Source organism: Mytilus galloprovincialis, chromosome 12 (genome assembly GCF_965363235.1).
Source record: "Mytilus galloprovincialis chromosome 12, xbMytGall1.hap1.1, whole genome shotgun sequence".
In the NCBI taxonomy this organism is placed as follows: domain Eukaryota; kingdom Metazoa; phylum Mollusca; class Bivalvia; order Mytilida; family Mytilidae; genus Mytilus; species Mytilus galloprovincialis.
The window spans coordinates 14,516,652-14,538,613 of record NC_134849.1 but is presented as its reverse complement, the minus strand read 5'-3'; the positions used below and the strand labels follow the sequence as shown (position 1 = coordinate 14,538,613).

The 21,962-nt window shown below is 33.4% G+C and overlaps 1 long non-coding RNA gene across 1 annotated transcript; it reads right to left on the bottom strand.

Moving 5' to 3' along the window:
- Positions 1-17,745: 17,745 nt before the first annotated feature.
- LOC143055604 (uncharacterized) lies at positions 17,746-20,419 on the bottom strand. Its single transcript, XR_012972100.1, has 3 exons — positions 20,282-20,419; positions 18,748-18,904; positions 17,746-18,397 (listed from the first exon to the last, which is right to left on the bottom strand). It is a non-coding gene; the product is annotated as an uncharacterized LOC143055604 (long non-coding RNA).
- Between the last annotated feature and the right edge of the window lie 1,543 nt (positions 20,420-21,962).

Sequence of the window (21,962 nt, the reverse complement as noted above, 5' to 3'; positions counted from 1 at the left end):
CTTGAGGTCCGACCATCTGGTCACCTATTGCATGGCTTTTTTGACGCCAGGCACCTGAAATAATATTTACATGCTCATCATCCCAATCAGGGTCAGGCGCGTGGAGGCCGGGATAGTGAACATCTGACACTATGCAGCCACATGTGACCTTCTGTGCACGTCTCGGAAACAATTGAATTGTGATGAGTAGCACCCTCCAACTGTGAACCAAGATCCCAAATGTGTTTTCCACGATTCGGCGGGCCTTGAGGTACTGTTATTTCATTCACGCTCGTCATGGTCTAGCATCCCCCCCCCCGTACAGCTTAATCACCTGTTAAAGATAACACACGGGATGTTCCCGCTACCGCTCTCCATAAACACGACGTAACCGTTGTTGCGACGTTATCTACTAGTATTCAGAGTTCCAATACAAGTAGCATTGTAAGCAGACGTTCTGATTTCCAAGCCTTAATTTCTCTCCGATACAAACACTCTACGATATCGTCCCTAACGAAAAAGTATGGAATGTTGTGGTCACTGTCAGGAAAAGGGTCAGGATCGGGGAAGCCAAGTCATTTTCTTCAAGGTCATCTCTTAAGTGACTGTTATGTTTCTGTGTCCCCTGCAGCAATATAGCGCAGGGTCATGGAAAGCTCAAATCGAGACTAAAGAGGTGTGCGGAGGCTTAGCAGTCGACCATTCGTGGTGTGAGGGGTGAGGATAAGTAAACATTCCAGGCTCCATCCGCATGAATCCAATGATATAACCGATTCCCGCTCCAGCCCTTGCATCAGTGTACTAAACTTCGGGCGCCCTTCGATCCATGGCCAAACCCAACAACGTCAGGCGTTTTTCTGGTTCCTATACTGCTCACGGGATCGAATCAACTCTAATAGGACACTAATTTGCATTCCTATCTTGTTACAGTCTGGCAAAGTGCACATTCAGCAGGGCCAAGCGTAATCGTTCAAGTGGAATAACGATCCTCTTTTAACGGCAGAGGTATGTTTTTCCAAACATTTATTCCCGTCGAATTGTATTCTTCTAAATAAAAAAGTAAATATGTTGCACAACGAACGTACCGCTGTCGTACGACAGACAATCAATGTTAAGCGAGCATCGTATGACATTTGGTATAAACGAGACATTCGTGCTACTGTATCACAAGTGTCTTGCGACAGTCGTGCTACAGAAGTACGACAGTTGTATTAAGATTGCTCATGTTCGTACCCACGACAATGTGTTTATCCCAAGACAGTCGCATGACTGTGGTAAGACACTCTCACGACAGCTACAAGACAGTTACACGAGAAAAAAATCATAGAGCAAAAAAATAATGCTCCCCCCCCCACACGATGCTCAAAATATCTTGCGACTGTCGTGCGACTGTCATACGGTGATCACAGATGACCCGTGATTTCACCAAAAGTTATGTCATGGCGCTGCATATATGTGTCACAGGTTTGTTGGGATCAGGGCTTAATCAACACATGTCAGTTGAAGTGAAAGTTGTGTCTTCTGTTCTATTGTTTGTCTTTTTTTATTTTTAGCCATGGCGTTGTCAGTTTATTATCAATCTATGAGTTTGACTCTCCCTGTGGTATCTTTCGTCCCTCTTCTATACAAAAGAATGGGAATTGTGTTAAATGCTAAAAATAGATATAAAAATGTTTGGTCATACAATGCAAGCTCGAACATATTAGCATAATACAAAAAGATTCGATGTACTAAAGTTATAAAATGTGTTGCTGAGGACATTCTGACAAGAACTAATCACATACTCGTAGTTTACCAAACAGAATTCACAGATATAAATATTTTTTAATTTTTTAGCAAATTCAGTTTTTTATCCTTAATCAGCTTTTTCTGCAAATTTTTGAAATTTGATTTTGAGATTTAAAATTCAAATTTCATTAGACCAAGTTTGTATTTTAAGTTTATTTAAACAGATGCTATCGACCTGCTAAATGAATGGATTACACATGACGGTGAGTATTGTGAGTTTAAATTGCGTGAATTTCGTTTGTCCAGGACTTTTTGAATATGTTAAAGATTATAAATAGTAATAGATGTCCAGTTTCAAAACATTATTACCTCAATGCAAACTAAGCTGATGTTCAACTTAGAATTGTTTTACAAGTACATTGCAGTATTTAGAGAAACATTTAATAAACATATGTGTCGTGTCATAGTTAGGTTAAGGCAAATAACCTTTTTCTTCAGTCATACAAAAACAAGAAAATGCGTCGTTGCGAATGCGTAGTAATACCCAAGTTTCGATATCTTGTAAACAGCTATATATATAAATTTGTGCATGTATAATATGAAAAAATATTGAATTTAAATAATTGCAAAATGCCTTGTATGTATATGTAAATGTCAATTTTTTGGTTAGTTTGTTTGATAGGCGAAACGTCATTATGAGGTTAGGTATACTACCCTCTTTCAGGATAGACTAGTCCTATAGATTTACATGTCTCTATGACCAGTCTAGTCCGAAAGGAGAGAATCATACTTAACCTATAATGACTTCACCGTTTAGCTAACAAGCAAGCTAACCAACGATATTACTTTTATATACAAACTCATTGCATTTTGCTGTAACATTATTTACAAAATAAAGCATCTTGATTAAAGAAGTGGAAAGAGAACACTTTATGTAGTGTTCGTTCATTTACAAGCGTGCCATTGTTTCTATTTCAGCTGTTGACAAACTCTACCATGGCATATATCATAAAGATTATCTGCAGCAAGGAGGAAAAGTAGATATTACATTATGTTTCTGGGAAAAAAATCTTTAAATGACTTTACAGGAGTGATCTTTTCTTTGAATCGGATGGTGAATATGAACAATTGGTACAATTAAAAACCTGATAACAAAATGTTCAAATAAGGCCTTCGAAAATAGTGGAATTAATTACTTTTGGAGTGTCAAGAACTCGTTGGAAGTACTTGATAAATTGCATGCTTATATTGGTGATTTTAAATCTGTTCAAAGTTTTGATTTTTCTACCCTGTATACCACATTGCCTCACATTCTCATTAAGAAAAAAATCACACACCTAATTAAATGGGCATTTAAAAAGTCAGAATGTGAATATATATGTTCAAACTCTTTTAGGTCATTTTTTAGTAGCAATAAACAAAAAAACTATGTCAATTGGACATGCTTTGATACTATATATGCCCTTGAATTTTTACTAGATAACATTTTTGTTCGCTTTGGGGATTCCGTATATCGTCAGATTATCGGAATTCCAATGGGGACTAACTGTGCACCACTTATTACGGACCTGTTTTTGTATTGCTATGAGTTACAATTTATGACAAAAATAAGCAAAGACCCATCGAAACAACATCTGATAAACAAATTTAATAATACTTTTAGATGTTTGGATGATATTTTGGCTCTAAATAATGACGACTTCAGTATGTATATTAAAGAAATTTATCCTGTTGAACTTACTTTAAATAAAGCTAATACTAACAATGACCACTGTCCTTTCCTCGATCTTGATATCTATATCACTAACGGAAAGCTGAATACTAACATTTATGATAAAAGAGATGATTTTTCATTTCCTATCGTTAATTATCCATTTTTAGATGGTGACGTTCCCTTGTCACCATCTTACGGTGTTTATGTATCTCAACTTGTACGATTCGCTCGTGTATGTAACAAAGTTTTAGATTTTAACGGGAGAAATGTATGTATTTCTGAAAAATTATTACACCAGGGTTTTCGATATCACAAACTAGTCAAAACATTTACTAAATTTTATCATCGGTATAAGGACATCATTCGTAAATATAGCTCAACATGCAGACTTCTTATACGTTCAGGTATTTCACATCCAATTTTTTATGGAAATATTCTTTATAAAGCACAAAGGTGTCAGTATTCACCTCAAAAACTAACAAAACCTTTGATTAGACTTATTAAGAAGGGATATAGTTACGATACTGTTGTCAGGTCATTAAAGATTGCATATTTTGGCGTTAATATTGATTCACTTATAGGGTCTTTGCATCGGAACTAAACACATTTCTTCAAAAACCAGTTGTTGGCATGACACGGGTTATGTTCTTCTCATATATGTTATGATGGTATGATACTAAACCCCTAACGGGAAGGATTGTGCCTGATGTTCATATGATGAAATCATAACCTTTCAGTCAGTTTAATTGAAGTCTGGTGCTGGCATGTCAGTTAACTGCTAGTAGTCTGTTGTTATTTATGTAATATTGTCATTTTGTTTATTTTCTTTGGTTACATCTTCTGACATCAAACTCGGACTTCTCATGAACTGAATTTAAATGTGCGTATTGTTATGCGTTTACTTTTCTACATTGGCTAGAGTTATAGGGGGAGGGTTGAGATCTCACAAACATGTTTAACCCCGCCGCATTTTTGCGCCTGTCCCAAGTCAGGAGCCTCTGGCCTTTGTTAGTCTTGTATTATTTCAATTTTAGTTTCTTGTGTACAATTTGGAAATTAGTATGGCGTTCATTATCACTGAACTAGTATATATTTGTTTAGGGGCCAGTTGAAGGACGTCTCCGGGTGCGGGAATTTCTCGCTACATTGAAGATCTGTTGGTGACCTTCTGCTGTTGTTTTTTCTATGGTCGGGTTGTTGTCTCTTTGGCACATTCCCCATTTCCATTCTCAATTTTAATGTTTAATTTCTTGTGTTTGAAAATATCCTAAATATATCGCTTGCAGAGAGTTGAAAAAAAAATGTAAAGAAATAAACAGTATAAATTATTGATTATATATGAAAGTGTTGGGGAGTTCGAAAGAACGAGCAGTATGCATCAATTTTCATTGCATACTATAACAGGTCGGGAACACTACCTTATATGGAAATGCATGAATTAGTATACGTATGTCCTCGCACATGTAATTGTTTATTTGCGTGTGACCCAAATTATTTTTACTTGGGCATTTGACCAATCCACTAAATGAGTAACAATGCATGATAGACTACTTCGTGTTTACAATTAACAAAACAATGGTGTTATTTACTGAAATACAACATATTTTTTTCATGCGTTTCGGGATTCGTCCCCGAGGGTATCACGAGCCAAGTAGTCAACACTTCGGTGTTGACATGAGTATCAAGAATGTGGTCATTTTTATAAATTTCCTGTTTACAAAACTTTGAATTTTTCGAAAAACTAAGGATTTTCTTATCCCAGGCATAGATTACCTTAGCCGTATTTGTCACAACTTGTTGGAATTTTGGATCCTCAATGCTCTTCAACTTTGTACTTGTTTGGCTTTATAAATATTTTGATATGAGCGTTACTGAAGAGTCTTAAGTAGACGAAACGGGCGTCTGGCGTACTAAATTGTAATCTTGGTATCTTTGATCACTATTAACAATATTGCTTAGTTTTTAATTTTTTGTATTCACATTTATAGATCGTGATATAAAGTAATCGTTCCATGCTCAGATTAACGAAAAGTTGTTATATTCGAAGAAACAAGTGTTTGAATTTCCCGATGTACAGCCATTAATATTTTTAATGATGACACGGAGATTTCAGGTATTCGTCCACCAGACAGCAGCGAAACAACAGTGAAAAATGCAAATACCCATCAGACAAACTTACTAGTGTAAAGTTAGCCGTCGATAATAGCCGGTGCTAATATTCACGGGGATCAGCAACGTTTGTATAGCTGGTAGCTATAGATAGTTTAAGAAAAATTAGTATATTATGAATTTTGTGTACGTAAAGAGGCGAAGATTTAGAGTTTGATAAAGATTTGATGAGATAACTAAACTTTCTAAGATTTTACAGATCACTGCATAAAATGACAAGTGCACATCATATAAAGGTAAATGCACATCATATAAAGGTAAATGCACATCATATAAAGGTAAATGCACATCCTATAAAGGTAAATGCACATCATATAATGAAAATGGTCATAACAAGACAGTGTTGGCGTTCCATACACGAACAATGTTATGGTCTTATGTTATACCCTGGGAATTTTTGTGTATTACCATTTATATCTTTGTTTGCTCAGACAATAAACCCTGTTTAGTAAATCATTAAACATTTGCAACGTTTTCTGTAAAAATAATATGAAAACATTAAGGATTCCCAATGACTGCTTTTTGAACTATGTGTAATAAAATAGTGACAAAAAATAATGGGCAAGCGGGGATTTTTTTTTTATTGGGTTACATTGATAAAACCTGAGGATTCCGAATATATGTCAAAACCTGATCGATAATCTGTTCATATATATATATAAAAAAAAATCATTTTCTATCTTGCGTTGAAGAATGATGGAGCAACACAATAATGATACATTTCAAATCACCACAACATTATCACCATATGATTTTAAAGGAATACCATTAGAAGTTGGTATACCAATGATTTTTATAACATTTTGCAGCATCATTATTTCTTCAATTGTCTTGATTTATCTCATCAAATCAAACAAGGGTAATTTCTTCAAATGGAAAGTCATCGAAAGATTCAGCCTTTATACATGTATACGGTGGTATGTGATCTTCTATTCTATGCAGCTCAAACAGCAACTGGAATTCATCAAGGAATTGCTAAATATGCCAGAATTACTAAATTGGCATGTTCAATTTACGGTTTTTTAATACTTGAATTTGCAATTTCACAAATTTTTCTTAGTACCGTGATAGCCATTTGTGCTTTCAATCTTGTGATTAGAAATCGGAATTTACCGTTAGGCAAGTGGGATGTTTTTCTACTTTGTCCTGCAATTGGATTTCCTCTGGTTGAATTGACATTAGTAGCCTTCTTTGGGAAATTTTCACCAAACCCAGCATTGTAAGTAGTATTTGTACTAAATATGATAAAAAAAATACTTAGTAAACAAGCAAAATACTGAACAAAACTCCAGTAGCACATATAAAACAGAACTTTTGTAATAAGTTGTAAAGAAAAGCATTATGACTGAAATTCAGAATGTTTAAGGAAACAATTGTATAGATGTATAGTGTGTGTATGTCCATGTATGCTCCTGTATACACTAAAGTGTATACTTATGTTTATACATGTACATGTTGCAGAGCTGATTAAGATTTTTATCTCACAGAACTTGTCGTAAGATTGTTTCGAAACTGTTAAAATCATTGAAACAAAGTTTCTAATTCATCTTTTATGCATGTGTACATGTGGTATGACACAAAACATCATCCTTTGTTAATTATAAAAGAGAATCATATTAAATAAATTCATGTTTATGACATGCCAACATATCACCTTTTACTTCTCTGTTCTTATAATTATAACATGAGAGCAATTGAATATTACAGGGATAGTATAATATAACAATGATGACAGAAAATAGCCCGGATGGAGTTTATCTACACATGCAACAAACAAACACACACAAAGTTAGAAGAGTATAATTGTTTCTTCGGTCATTTTTTTTCTATCTTTTAATCCTTTTTCTATATAATGTTGTGATTGCCACCTTGATTGTTGTATTATTCTATCTTTAAGTAAAGGCTATACATGTATCGAAAGCTTAATCCGTTTTAATCGTTCTTATTTTCAATTTTGATTTTTTAGTTGTTCGATAAAAGAAGAGCATGGGTTCGTGACCTTCCATTTCCTACAAGTATGTCTCGTTGCATTTTTGTCATTTGCCATCATAATAGCCTTGTACTTGATCATATGGTGTTATATCAAAAGACAGACAAGAGTTATGAACGAATCTTTTGGGCAACAATCAGCGATCAACTCAAGACGTCTTGCATTTAAACTCTCACTGTTTGTGTTGGTTCATGTAATACAGTTTGGTGTAAATGCAATCGAAGGATTGTGGATTTCATTTGATGAACCGCCAATGGGTCTGCGATATGCTTCTATATTTATTGGTGCAACCGGTGGAATAATGAACGGTGTTGTGTTTCTTATGGTGAACAAATGAACAAAAACGAGAATGTCGGAACTTTAAATTACAGTGTGTGTGCATACACGTTGTACTTAAAATGTAATAAATGTTGTACATACGTATTACCGTTCAACATCCCGATTAACTATTAATATGAATATGAACATTAATTTATCCGAAATAAAAATGTTTCCTTTCACGGACTATTTACGCCTTTAAACTACCATTGCAATTACATGTATGTTGATATTTCTAAGAACAAAGACATGAACAAAATTGAAATAAATTAGATAAATAATTAAATACATAACATATTTATCCCGACCGGCGGTTTAAAAACGATTTAAATTGTAGTTGTTATCTTATAGTTCGTTTCTGGATGTGTTTCATTGTCGATTGGTTTTGTTGCTCTTCAATCTTGCATATATTGAGCTGGCTTTAGTTCATTTCACTGAAATGATATGTACAAAATAACAGCTTAGTAATGTATTTTCAATACTAAATTGTTAAAATATATGTATGGGGTAAAATGACAATAGCATTTGCTATGATAGTTACAACAGTTTCTGAGCTTTTATATGCCAGCGCCAGCTGTATAGGTAATTTAGGCCTTATCATTGGTTCCAACAAAATTCTCCTTTCTCTACTAATCACGTGACCATTATTTTTTTTTATGTTATTGTATCTTTCTACACTTGTATTTATGTAACATTGAATCAAACTTATAACAAAGTTTATTAATAAAGCTATATAGTTTGTCAGATTCATGGTTGGAAGCGTATATAGCTCAAAGACGAACTAACCGATAAACCTGAAGCTATCGAGGTGCCAAGTAATAACATCAGAAAGAAGTAGTATAAGAAGCGAGTATTCGACTTTCTTTACAAAATCTGTGAAACCAAAAATTACCACGGCACCTCAATATCTGCTGTTCTAAACCTAATACGATATAACAAACAACAACGACCATTTCAATTGTCTATTAGATTGACTAAAATTCTGTCCGCCAGATTATTTAATTTCACTTTCAGATATATTGATGATGTACTTTCCATAAAAAATCCGAAATTTTCTGATTCGGTTCCATTTAAGGAAGAACAGTACTGTAGTTGAAGAGTTGCCACCGTCAATTGTAGATTTGACGGTCGCAAATGTAGTTTTACTGGCAACTCTTCAACTACAGTACTGTTATTCCGATTCTAATGCATTACAAAAAGAAAAAAAAATACGATAACACTTGATAAAATGTCTTAATTTGTCAAATAAAACAAAATCCGCGAAACTTCTTGAATGATTTTGGCACAAAGACGTCATGCCTAAACGTGACGTCATACAAATGAAAACTTACAAACTGGAGGTTATTACGTTACCTGTACGCTTCAAATTCGGATGAAATTACATTAAAACGGCGAATTCGAGGTAGGTGTTATTTTATTTTTGATTATATAGTAGTAATCGAACATTTGTTGATTCATCAATTCAAAATAGCGGGTCCCTCCTTAGTTACGCCTGGTCAACTGTGGATTTGCCGGCATCTTTTAGCCAATGAAAACAATTGTTACATCCAAATTGCACTAGAATAATATATCCCCCAGAACTAGAGATTAAAGAAACAACAGAAACGGCTTTCTCCTCATTACACAGTCATCTCAGTACCAGAATATATGACAAACGAGACTATTTTAATTTTGAAATTAAAAATTTCCTTCACCTTAGTAGCAATATACCAACTTCACCTGCATATCGGATATATAATTCCCAACTTATTCGATATTCAAGAGCTTGCAGCTCCTACTCAGACTTTGTAAAACTTCATCAGTGTCTGAGTAGAAAGTTAATGAACCAGAGGTATGTCAAAGAACGTCTCGTCCTTTTTCTAAAAAAAAGTTAATAGGAAGGTACCAAGACCTTGTTGATAAATATTCCGTATCAACTTCACAAATAATACACGATGGTCTTGATGTATAGATTCTGCGTACTGATGTTGTTTATCATCTTAACAACGTGTCTTAAAGTTTTTTTCATTTGTCTTTGTTCTATTAATAATTATATTACTTTTACTGTTGAATGGTTTTATGTGATATCCGTTTGACGTGGCTTGGTACTTATACATCTCTCTCAATGTGTTTGTATTGTCTTTCATTTTTGGTGGTGTGTTTTGTATATGCAACTTTTAACGTGACTCTGTACTTTTAAAGATTCCGTCAGTATGGTATTGTTCTAATTTATGTCATTATGATATATTTCTATTATGAATAACAAAATACGTTGAACCAAAAACGTCACAATTATTCAATGCGTAGTGGAATTAACTATTTGTGGATTCTTAAAACCCTGAATGCTAACATTGCCTATGTAAATTTTAAAATTGTTTGTATGCACATTGAACGACAATTTTTTGACCTCAGACACACACATCAATGAATGTGTTTGTAGATAGATGTTTTTGTGTTCTGTTAAATTGTTCCTTTTAAAATTGTTATACGATGATGACTGATGTATCCATATTTTGACTATTTCATTTATTGTGTCTGTTTAGTTAACGCATCAATGTAAGTATAACGGAATTTGATGAGACTGTCGTCAAAGTGATAGGATTAGCGCTATAAAACCAGGTTTAAACCACCATTTTCTACATTTGAAAATGCCTGTACGAAGTCAGGAAATGGCAGTTCCATTTGTTTCTGATGCGTTTTGTTATTTGACTTTGCCATGTGATTATGGACTTTCCTTATTGATTTTCCTCTAAGTTCAGTATTTTTGTGGTTTTACTTTTTCCTGATGATTGGGAAGATGTTAAGTAAGTATATAAATACACCAAAATTCATGCCATTATCTATCACTACAAACTCCTCACAGTCTGAATTGACCAGTTTTTGTGCTCGACCAGTAAAATCGAGCACACATTTTACTCGACTGGTCTCGACATTGTCTCGACTGTACTTAAGTGTACTCGACTAGGTCTCAACTTTACTTAATTAGTATGATTCAGTACTTGATGGTCTTTGTGTAGTCTGAAATGTTCTTGACCAAGGCTCGACCTGTCTCGATCTGTTTTGACTAGCTATATATATAGTCTCGACCTGTCTCGACTAGTCTCGACTCAGTCTCAACCAGTCTCGACCTGTCTCGACTAGTCTTGACCTTCAAATTTAGTTTTGAATGGTGTAAATCAGCCCATCTAACTAAATTAAATATTGATCTTACAAAATTCAAGCTTATTAGGTAATTTGATTTATTACTGTGAAATGAAAGAATTTAATTTTACAATATGTAAAAATAAAAATTATTATATTAAAATTCAGAAAGGCATCTTTAATTTGTTTTATAACTTTTTCAAATCAACTTGGATTTTCATCAAACTATGCATATATCTTAGATATATATCAAGCTTACTGAATCCCATTTCATGAAGTTTTTTGTTGTATTGCTGTAAAATTTAAGAATTAGAGTAATTTTGGTAAAAAAAGCTAGGATTTGCAATTCGGACAAAAAAGAGATAGTACACTTTAATTTTTTTAATAACTTTTTCAAATCAACTTGGATTTTCATCAAACTATGCAGCTATCTTAGATACATATCAAGCTTACTGAATCCAATTCATTTAGTTTTTTGTTGTATTTTTTACTTTTTTTACAGTACCAGCAACGCTTTGAATTTGTTTGTGAATTACAAAGGGCGATATTTTTGAAATTGGTTTTTCATCTGTTCCTTTTATTACAATAAATCTGGGCCAACTGTCATCTTCCCGACAGGGCTCTGAATCATCACATTTTCTTTTTTTATGTATTAAAGCTGATTTAGAGGGTTTGTTTTGTTGTGCCATATGAAAGGAGAAAGATTCACCATTCTTGTCATCCACCCACCTCGGAGTGCCTACAAGGGCGATGCTGTGTTTCCGTGGCGAACCGGGATCAAGTGCTAATGCTGAAAACGAGCTCCAAATATAATGTAGCTGGTCCTCAAAATCAGCACCTAAGATCCACTGATTTACACCAGTCAAAACTAAATTTGAAGGTCAAGACTAGTCGAGACAGGTCGAGACTGGTTGAGACTGAGTCGAGACTAGTCGAGACTAGTCAAGACAGGTCGAGACACGTCGAGCCTTGGTCAAGACCATTTCAGACTACACAAAGATCATCAAGTACTGAATCAGACTAATTAAGTAAAGTCGAGACCTAGTCGAGCATACTTAACTACAGTTAAGTACAGTCGAGACAATGTCGAGACTAATCGAGTAAAATTTGTGCTCGATTTTACTGGTCGAGCACAAAAACTGGTCAATTCAGACTCTGAGGAGTTTGTAGTGTATTTAAGAAATAATTCATGGAAGCCATAAATTTGTTGGAAATTTACACATTGCCTAGGCGTGATATTCGAATTTTATCCTGAGCGGTTTTTTTCTTTCCTGTGTGGCTGTTCTTTTTTACTCCCTGTTAAATAGAGTTCTAACATTCTAATAGATATGTATCTAGCGTTGAAAATTTCTTGAATAGCCGCTCGAATATCTGTTTAATGATTCTTTTAATTCTCAAAACCAGCGTTTGTCATTCTTAATTTAGATGGGTTTTTTTTTTCGTCAGCTTCCGTCAAATCCAAAGTTGACGTTTCGTAAATAAGGAGCCGTCATGTTGACTTGCTGAAATCAGTAAATATGCGAATAATGCAATAGAATAGAAAATAAAACAAAACCTACCTCAAAAATCCATTTCAAGACAATATTATACAAATTTCGATTGTCCACGCTACGGAAAACCTTCACCTCTAGTGTTTTCATTTGTATGATGTCATGTTTTGAAATGACAAAAATCCGCCAAAAAAAAATAATATACTTTCGCGGAATTTTATTTTATTTTGATGTTGTTGATTTTTCCGAACTCTTGTGCATTATTTCTTTTTAATATGCATCCGAGTTAAAATAAAAGTTCGTTTGTCTTTTCTTAAATGCTAATTTAAAACAATAAAATCGGCAAAGCGTTTGAAAATTAATTCCAATACGGATTTACGTGGGAGGTATATTGTAACATCCGGTAATATGTTTATCTCTGAGTCTGTGCTAAGTATAGACATATCGATAATTTTATCACGGTGTTGTTTACAAAGCGAATGAAGCACGTCATATGAGAATCTATTATAAATCCACCCATTAACCCATTTAGATCAGACGACATATTTCAACGATCATCGAACATATTTATCACATAGCGAACATTATAATATAATCCAGTTTGATGCGACTGTCATACAAGTGAATGGTTTAGCTATATAGCTAGCTTTAAAACCAGGTTTATTCCATAAAAATTCGACTTAAGAAAATGCCTGTACCAAGTCAGGAGTATGACAGTTGTTGTCCATTCGTTTTGTGTGTTTAAACTTTTGGTCTTCAAAATGCCGTTTGTTTATGGACTTTTCGTTTCCTCGGAGTTCAATAAGTTTTTATTCTAAGACCAGTTGTTGTCATGACACAGGTTATGCTTTTCTCATATATTTCTTGTTGGTATAATATTTAAGGAGGGATTGTGCTTGATACTCATATGATGAAGACATAATCTTTCAATCAGTTTAACTCAGGTCTGGAGCTGTCATGTCAGTAGCTGCTAGTAGTCTGTTGTTATTTGTGTATTATTGTCATTTTGTTAATTTTCTCATAAAAATAACTCATTAATCGACAATAAACTGACAACGCCATGGCTAAAAATAAAACGGACAAACAGACAAACAATAGTACACAGAACACAACATACAAAACTAAAGAATAAACAACACGACCCCCCCCCAAAAAAAAAGAAAAAAAAACTAGGGTGATCGCAGGTGCTCCGGAAGCGTAAGCAGATCCTGCTCCACATGTGGCACCCGTCGTGTTGCTTATGTGATTACAAATCCGGTAAAAAGTCTAATTCGGTAGGTCACATTCATGAAAGGAAAGGGGATTGTAGTTACGATGTAAGGAACATATCCGATATCATTTGTGAAACGGTTATTCGATAACGGTCAACCAATTTCGTGATGGCGTCCGTAAAATTGACGAAGATATGGTTTCAACTTCACCATTTAGAACTCTAAATTTAATAGCATCCTTGTGAACAACAACCCTCTATCAAGAAAATCATGATGGGAAATGCAGGCACGGGAATATCGTTTCAATTGGGAGATATATACACCGTATGCAGGTGCTGCTGGAATGATGCTTTTTAGAAATGAAAAGTTCACAATTAGAAAGCTGAAATCATCTCTTTTGTCGTAAAGTTTTGTTTTCAATCGACCTTTATTGTCAATTTCTAGATGTAAGTCAAGATACGAGGACGACTTAACTGTATCTGTTGTATCCTTTATCTCTAGTTCAATGGGATAAATGCATTCGACATAGTCACCAAATTTTGAATTATTTAGTGAAAGAACATCATCTATATAGCGGAAAGTAGAGTTAAAGAATAAGGTAGATTAACCTTGTTTTATAGCTTTCTGACTGAAGCACATGCATACATGTATGTTTGAACGTATGCACTCTTGGAAAGTCGCAGTGCAAAGGCTTAGATGAATTTTTGGATAAAATCTGGTGTTTATTCGTAATTCTATAAAGACATATATCTTGATCTTTATCCCTTCCAAGCAATTTTTAGATTTAAAACCCTCTTTTTACGAAATCATTCTATCAAATGCCCACCAAAATTTTAACTAATAACACAATAAAAGTGCAGAGATCGAAAAAGGATTTGTTTTTGTCAAAACAACTATATAGAAAAAAGACAACATTATCTTGTATTTGTAACCTTTAAATTTTCATTTGTCTCTTCATTTGTCTCCTATTGTTGTGTTTATTTCTTAAGAAATGTATAACAGCATACTGACAGAGTGATTAATATTCGTGTCGTCTCACAGGTATTAATATACTTCTCTTATTCTTATCCCATTCATTATTATCCTTATTCTTATTTCATCAACGTTTGATCTCAGTTTTTCATTTGTCAAAATTTAATATTGACATCAAATGTTCATAAAAAAAATAATTGTTTCCTTTAAAAATGACGTGTCGTATTATTCTAAAAACAACAATGTATTGATATGTTAGAAGAAACAAATAGGATATGTATGGTTACCGATGAAACAAATAAAAATAAAACAACAATTTAATTAATGGAATTGACATTTTTCAAGAACATTGTGATCAACTTGTATTTCTGCATTGACCTTGGTATATATTGTGGCTGAATTAACGTTATTTAGGATATGTTTTCAAACAAGGACATACTGTATAGAGGGTTATAATCGCGGGGAGTAAATTTTCGCGGATAGAACAAAATCGCAAACTTTTAGGTAAAATCCGCGAATTCCAAAGTTTACATGCAAAGGTATTGATAACGAATTCCAAGGTTTACATACAAAGGTATTGATAACGAATTCCAAAGTTTACATACAAAGGTATTGATAACGAATTCCAAAGTTTACATACAAAGGTATTGATAAAAGTTTTAAATCTGCCAAAATAATAAACGCCAAAATAAATTCGTATACCTGCTGTACGGTATATCAGCTTAAAAAAAGACAGATTAGTTGATATTGATTTTCACACTTACTGTTTATACAGATTTTGAGTAGTTTTTAATTTTTCAGTTTTTATCTTAAAAATACAACAATGAAGATTTAGATACACGAAGGCTATCATTTGCATGTCAGTATTTGATACTTAGCAACATAGTGTTTTTTTTTTTACTTTACATATAAGCATAATAAACTCCACGAAATTTTCCTCTTTTTTCTTAAAAAGTCTATTACCAAAATATAATGCAGATGTACATTTATATCGTTGTTCATTCATTTAATCCTGTAATTGCGACAATGTTGTTATATAGTTTTTTCAGTAGTTCGATCAGCTTTAAACGACCACTAGAATCGACTCAATATATATATGAGTTGTGATAAACATGATCGTATATTGAAGTACTACCTACCTCATTTTATAATATAACTATCGACCCCAATTTCTTTGAATTCAAAACGCTGTTTAATAATTATCTAAACAGTACACATATTATTCTGATACAAGTAGCGAAAAAAAAAAGGATCGAAAGATTCCAAAGGGACATTCAAACTCATATATAGAAAATAAACTGACAATACCATGGCTAAAAAAGAAAGAAAAAAATACAGACAAACAGACACACAATAGTACACAAAACACAACATAGAAACAAAAATGAGCAACACGCACTCCACCAAACACTAGGGGGTGATATTATATGCATCGGAAGTGTAAGCAGATTATGTTTCATATCTGACAAACGTCGAATTGCTCGTGCTATTACCAACCCGGTAAATATTCTAATATGGTAGGTCACAGTCGGGAAAAGGATACGGGATTGTAGTAACATCATTAGGAACATATCCGATATCATCTGTGAAACGGATATTCCATAGTGGTAAACCAACTCGTGAAGGCCTTTGTAATAACATGTATGTTCAGGTTAAACGCAGGTTTACCAGGATGTTATTTGAAGGAAGCAAGTGTCTGATTGCTGTTTTGTGTGATGGCCTAGCTATTATTACTAGCTGTTCTTGTCAAATTGAAAATAAAATACATTAACCTTACACGTATGAGGCCAAATAAGATGATATATTACAAACATTTTTTTTGCAGTATATCGTTAACACTATTCTCACATATTTGTTTGGAATACGTTGAGTTTTGTCATATTGCTGCTCAGTGCAAATAACCGCAGACTATATGGGGCTCCCATGCTATATTACAGAGGTATAATCGAAATGCTATACTATGGAGAAAAAAGCAAAACCAAACAAAGAAACACAAATTGAAAGCAAATAAACAAATTTTTCCATCTTATTATTAACCGTTTATTATGTTTTTCGTTTCAATGTCGTTAGCCATGATAAATATATCATATCGTGGAATTTTCCGTATCGGCTCTTGTATCATTCCTCGACCCATATCTTGCATGTGGGCTTAAGCACTCAGTCCGATATATAGCTGAATCTCTAATGATACCAGAGCTGATATTGACAACAATAAGAGCAGGATTTGCCTACCCTTCCGGAACATATAAGATCACATAAAGGATCTGATGTGGTTTGTTTTGTTTAGTCTTTAACTTTCTATGTTGTGTCATAGTACAATGATTTGTCTGTTTGTCTTTTTATATCTTAGCCATGGCGTTGTCAGATTATATTCGATCTATGAGTTTGATTGTCCCTCTGGTATCTTTCGCCCCTCTTTTGGACAGTTCCATGTACAAATCTATGATTATTTAATAGTGTTTTGAATATAAAGAAATTGTTGTTGATGATTGTAAATAAAATTGGGAATGCAATTTACCATCAAGTTTATCGTTGCTCATTTCGTAAAATATACTGTTAATTTTAATGATCTATTTTGAGAAAATAAACACGATATATAACAACATTTAAAAATTAACAGGATTGAATACAATGAAAAATTGTATAATTTAACAGCCAACTGACAGTAATTTCCTAATGGTTAATCGCTAAACGGAACTTGTTTTTAGTTTAAAATTAATTTTGTGCTAAATTTGCAATATCTATTTTTCACTGAACAATGTTGAATTGACGGCGTAAACACAGCAGTCAATCACGTAGAACATACACTAATTTACATTTGTAAGTGTTTTAACTGACGTCATTTACAAGGACGAGTTTTTGATTATTAAAATAACGAAAAAAACCATCTCCGAGGACATTTCAAAACAGAAAGATTGTTATCAAGTAACAAAATTAAAAGCTCAAACACATCAAACGAATAGAATAACATCTGTCATATTACTGACTAGGAACATGCATTGTTTGCCTACATACATCATTTACTCTCCAGAAAGGATCTATGAACAGACATAATTGTAATCTAAATTTTATTCGCTCGTGTGCTGCAACATTAAATACATCTAATACGCCTTTTGCTTTGCTACTTGTTCTCCCCATCAGAACAGCTTCCATTTAGTCACGCTCGTGTTTGCAGGTGGTGGTGGACAAACAGTTGTATTACAATCCTTACATTGGCATCTATCGGTACACGGTGTAGTGGTGTAATTCATAGGAACGAATGTTTTATTTCCAACTCGAACAAAAGGTTTATCTGTTTCTTTAAAAGATATATCATACGTAACAAGCCTGTTTGACTTTGATCCTACGAACTTAAGAAAGTTTTCTGGGGTGCATGCTGATGCTGTCTCACCACACATGCGACTAATTGCTTTTTCGTTTGAATAAGGCGTTCTAACATTGGCACATGAATTAAACATTCCATCCACATAATCACGTGCTACGTAATAATCGACTGACGTCACTACTTTTTGCTTAGTAAAACTATCGATTGTGACATTGGCACTTGCTAAGGTACTCTGATATGAACTGCATACTAATAGACAAAACATGCTGATGAAGTTATCGAAACATACCGGACATCTTGTAAATTCTTCTTTTACGAACCCGAAGATTTTGTTAAAAGTAAACACTTGATCCGCGTTACAACATGTTGAAGGCTGATCCCCTGAAATTATTTTAGAAAAATAGTGTCAAATGCAAACACTGATTTGAAATAGAGATGTGCAAGAGTTTCCGTTTATATACAAAATCGATAAACATTTGGTTTTCCTCAGCTATGCAGTATTTAACGCATCTGATGTGGATTAAATAAGGATTGAATGGGTTTGGGCAAAACTAGTGGTTGGATAACCTGCAGTCAATACACGAATTATGAGTTTCATACCTCAATTACGTACGGTATACCTTATCGTTGTATGACTGCAGTTGTTTTTCTTTTACGACATCGCATGCGAGGTGACTACTTATACGACAATGAATGTCTATGCTTTGTTGGAGAACAATAAGTTAACCTACCTGGGACCATGAAAGGACAGTATTGATTTAAAATACCAACAGCCTCTGGATTGATAAGTGGGGAAGGTGGTCCATCATAAGCACAGCTTAACTTATCATTTCCACATTCACCTCTCATCATACACCATCCACCATTCTTATCAGTAATGTCTGGCAACTAAAATTTTAAACAGCAATTAGTGTATATGACGGGGTTGGATATGAGCAAAAACTAAGATAAAACACATGGAAAGGTGTATAAACAATATGGTAACTTGTGATAAATAAGGACACATTTGTGAATTACACAATCGAACTGAAAATGCAGTATACAAAATGAATCTCAGGAATGATAGCAGGCTTTCTATTTAGTTATCAATGTTCGATACAGTTGGATTATATCAATAGCAAAGTTGAAGAACTTTGAAAAAAAATGGAACAACTGTACCATAAGAATTTAATATATATGTCATGGGACAGAAATTATATCTGATTTTGATCATTTTAATTTCTAATGATCAATAAAATGTTCAAATAGTGGTCTTATTCTTGATGTATAAGGTCATGCTTGATATTATATACTGTTATGCAATGAGAGTATAATACATTTTATTATTTCGCTTACTTATACACACATACAAATTAAATCGGCTACGGTTTATTACATTAATATGTAGATCTGGATATTTTTCAAAGGAAGATAACTCGGAGAAAAACATACATGCCCATAATATTGTATTTATATTCAATGTTGGAAAAAGACTCCTTATTGTTACACTTTTCCTTTTACGAATTATTAATGAAAACTGATTACTCCGTAGATGACACACCTATTTCCTTATATCAAATTTAAATGAAAAATGGATGATACAAAAGCGGTTTTCAAAATCATAAAACAGAAACAATGTTCAATTCTAACTTAAGTGATTTGACGACATGTTTCTTTTTCCGAATAATCTTGTATGTAAGGAACAATTCAAACATTTCAGACTATGATGTTATTAATGATATAAAAATGAGATATCGAGTCAACACAAAACACACCATGAGTGTGTTGCGTGTGCTGTACGTGCAAGTCCTGAGTCAGGAGCCTATGCATGGTAGTGTATTAAACCCAATGTAATTATTTTCGATGAATTGTTTTACATTTGTCCTTTCGGGGTCTTTTATTGCTGACCTTGTGGTATGGTCTTAGATAATTGTTGAGGACAACACAGTGGTCTATAATTGTTTACTTCCTTGTCTAAATTTGTGACTTTGGGGGAGATATTTCCCACTGACATTAATAACGCATATTGATCAATAATCAAAGAGAACGTGTCGTAGTTTTCTTCTTATTTTTTATGTGTTTCCCTCAATTTTAGTTTGTAACCCGGATTTGTTTTCTTCTCAATCGATTGATGAATTTCAGAACAGCGGTAAACTACCGTTGCCTTTATTTATAACTTAAAACAAAGAAAAAAACCAAACGATTGTTAACATGATGAATGACATTTCTACGGAACTGAATGCGCAAATAATGTTTTAATTTTTAAATGAAAATTTAAATGCAAACCGTTTTAGAGGAATGCTGAGCCAATACAATTCCACAGGCATATCCAAATATAAATACTGTTAAATAAGAAGACATTGTTCTTATCATTTCTAACAGGTGACACATGTGTTACCTTATCAGGTTGGGTCACCTAAATCTGAATCTAAATAAAGTTTAGACAGATACGTCATTCATACGAACGGTAAATTCAGATTTGCAAATGTCTTAGAGTGCAAGTTATTTCTGACTTAAAACTTGAAATTTCCCAGTTCCACCTTGATATTTTTATTTTAAAGATTGAGGTTTCTTCTTTCAAATTTTACATTTAAATTTGTACATTTTACAAATAGTAGCTGTCATGTCTTTATTTTAACTTGTCATTTTGCAATAATTTCAGATCTGACAACTATATATTACATGATGAAAAAAATTCCACAAATGTTTTTAACTGATACAAAAAATGTACTTTTTTTATTTATTTCATAGTTGATAATATTCTGAAGCAATGAAACAGCAATGAAAAATGTCACAATAAGGGAAGAATAAGCCTCTTTGAGCGTCTCTTGCAATACCCTTTCGGTTGACATAATTAAGTCATTAGCAGAGATCAAAGACTCTATCTGTTACTTGTGATTCCAATTAACAAAATAATTGGCGTCACTTATTTGACAGGATCGACTTACTCTTGAAGAGCATATGTGATCATCCTCTTTTAAGTAAGATACGTGTTGCTCAGATGTATGTTTTGATTTATTTTGTGTCCAAGTGATAGGTTTTTGCAAAGGCGTTGTCCCTTAAACTCGTTATTTTGATTGCCTTCTTGGTATCTTTCTTTTCTGTTTATAAGCCCGTTTGCGGCATGCTTTATGGTCTACCTTTTTTCGCCTGTTTGTCCGTCCGTCAGTCCATCGTAAACATGTTTGAAAATAACTCAAAAAAGTTTGAAACAAATGTTGTTGAATTGTTTATATCTATTGACGTAAGCTCCTTTTTGATTTTTATAAATGTAAGATTGTACGCTTTCAAGTTATGGAATTGTATTCTAGAAAGGGTCATTTTTCTAGTTTTTGGACAATAACAATTCTTAAATGCTCTGAACAGTTTATATGAAACTTAAGTGACTGGTTGATATCTTGTAGATAAACTAGCTAAAGTGTTTTTTTTTTATATAAATTTCTGATAGTGAGAAGTTATATCGAACTTTACTTGTTGATATTGCGACAAAAGAATCTTGAGCTCATGGCGAAGCACTTTCTTTTATATACATCTTGGCGTTTTCTTATATGTTTATTCTTATTTTCGTTTCATGTAATTTTTTTTGTTACACATAAATGTGATTCTTTGCTTTTACTTTTCTGGATCAAGTCATACCAGCATGTTTGATTTTCAAAATCATAGAAATGTCAACTATTATGATAAATCTGTACAGTAACGATGAAGAAACACCCGATAAATCCTTAAATAAAAATATTGCACAGTTTTACGACAGCTAGCATTGGCCAATTAATTGTCAGTTAAGTGTTAACTTTTATTTATTAAAGTATGCCTGTTATATTCAATTTTGCAAATGTATTTAAATAATTGATTCAAAAATCCATAATAATTATCAAAAGTACCAGGATTATAATTTAGTACGCCAGACGCGCGTTTCGTATTCATCAGACTCATCAGTGACGCTCACATCCAAATATTTATAAAGCAA